Source organism: Frankliniella occidentalis, unplaced genomic scaffold, assembly GCF_000697945.3.
Source record: "Frankliniella occidentalis isolate FOCC.00 unplaced genomic scaffold, Focc_3.1 Scaffold28, whole genome shotgun sequence".
NCBI lineage: Eukaryota > Metazoa > Arthropoda > Insecta > Thysanoptera > Thripidae > Frankliniella > Frankliniella occidentalis.
The window spans coordinates 1,005,096-1,007,497 of record NW_026267158.1 but is presented as its reverse complement, the minus strand read 5'-3'; positions in this window follow the sequence as shown (position 1 = coordinate 1,007,497).

Genomic DNA, 2,402 nt, shown 5'->3' with positions numbered 1-2,402 from the left:
TGTCCTACACTTTTAACTGCAGTACACCTTGGTCCTACACTTATAACTGTAGGACACCATGGTTCTGCACTTATAAGTGTGATACTGTACGACACTTGAGTTTCCAGAGTTGTACTTCAAAATTGATTTACGGAAGAAGTGGTTGAAAAAATTACAAATTAATCCAGAAACCATTAGCTATAACATTCTAGTCATTAATCTTGCGTGTATGTATATCAAATATTTAAATCCGGGCCCGCAGCGAACAGCTGTTGTCCATTATGTAAATATATTTTCGTATTTTCATTCCAGCATCAGTGTGAGACGTCCACATGAGTAATTAGATAAACCCGTCCAGATTTGATCCCGGGTGCGAACGACTCATCTCCTCATACCCAGGCTAAGTGTAGCACCTGAATGCCCTGAATGGTTCATATTTTTAGTTACGTCTATAAACTGTGAAATAATTCTCATTATTACATTTTAAAAACTAATGCGTCACCTTAATGGTATTGACGGCCAATAACTTCATTACTGACGCAAAATTAGATTACATTACAATGGTTGGCGGCCGTCTGGTGAGCACAAACCACTCACCACCTTACCACGTGATGAGTCGTTCGCTAATACCCATCAGTACCTGCTTGCCTTCTAAATTGCGTCCAATTACACTTAAAATGAGCACATTTTCGACAAAAGTAACACTTTGAAAACCATGTTTTGTTTCTCGTTATCTGTCAATGCACCTTGTACAGAGAAGCGTTTCCTAGTACTGTCCTTCATACGGCCTTTCAATAATGCCTTCTACAGATATGAAAATGATGTGACAATGATAACTAAGGTGCTCTATAGCTCCGACTTGAATGATGAAGTCGGGCAGCCAAGTGAAGGAATTCGCTATCTATTATTATGGGCGAATTCTGCCGCAAACTATAATTGCACAAATAATTGGCCTCGAGTTTGTTTCGTTTTTTCCACCTCTGCAGAAGCGTTAGAATATATTTCATCTTTTTCTTATAAATTTTTGTACAGTGTATATTGTGACACAAGTTGCAGACCTCGTGCTTTTCTTGTATGTAGTTGGTGCAATGCCTGCTCGGAGTAGATACGCGCCCAAAAGTGATGTCGGTTTCCTGGGTTATTTCTGCGTCACTCCGGCGCAAGGCATTGTATTTATTTTAATGTTTTCCATGTAGTTGTCAGTAATAATTTAAAAAACAAAAACAGGATGAAACAATATGTCTCCAAAATCAAGGAATAAAAATACCTTAATTCTCACCACAAGTTGTTTTCTTTCTCCGCTACACATACACATCCGAGGAGCGAGGCGGAAGGAAAAAGTCCACGGGGAAGTCCCACACACATTCACCAAGAGCACCTCATCTTGGACGGTGGAAAATTACCGTGAGCATTCTGACGCGGTCCTCATAGTTTTAATATAATGTAGATCCGTCACGCTGCGTCCGTTTTCACACGGAAAAAAAGAATTAGCTAAATTAGCTAATGCATTCGCTAATATGGCCTTAGATTAGAATATTAGCTCTCCTAGCTAATTCTTAGCTAGGAGAGCTAATAAATTAGCCATGACAGTTGTCTACAAAATAAAGCAACTCGCTGTGAAAGCTAATATTTTAGCTTTTTTAGCTGGGAATTAGCAAGGGAAGCTAATATTCTAATCTAAGGCCATATTAGCGAATGCATTAGCTAATTTAGCTAATTCTTTTTTTTTCCGTGCACGTGGTTCACTTTTGTCCCGGGTCTCACAGAGTTTTTGACGGAGTAGGGCACCCCTGGGCTCCTCCGTCTCATTTGTGTCCCTAACACGAGGAGTAAGCTTTCGGGCCGCTGCAAAGTTATTCTGAGCAAATTGCCCCGGGGGCAGCACGGCCGGTACGTGGGGGAGGGGGAGGGGGTGGGAGGAATGAGCGATGGCGCCTGACGCCTGGTACTCCTCTCTGGCCCCTCCCGCCTTCCTTGTCGTAATAATCACAATCTGGAATGGGGTGCCGTGGGGGCTTTGTATGCAAAACAGGAGGGGCAATCATTTCCCCCTTTTATTGCGCCAAGTTTTGCTAAATGAAACTTCATAGCGTCCGGGGGCCTCGTAATCATTTGTCATGCACTTGCCATTTCTTTGCCCCCCCCCCCCCCCCCCACTTTCCTCATTGTAGAAGCGATACTGTCTCGACACCTATCTCGTTTCTCACTGGGGCGGCTACTGCCTGCATCCCCGGCTAGGGTTGAGGAGGAAGAGGGTTGCGTTTCGAAAACTTCCCTGTCTGCAGGCAGTTGTAGCTGCAAACGACAGAGAGCATGGAGGAAGCTGCAGTGAGGTCCCAAATGAAAATAATTATGGATTTCATTCGAGATGGTAAGAACGCACGCGCGCCGGAATGTAGGCGACTTAAGTACATCGACACAGC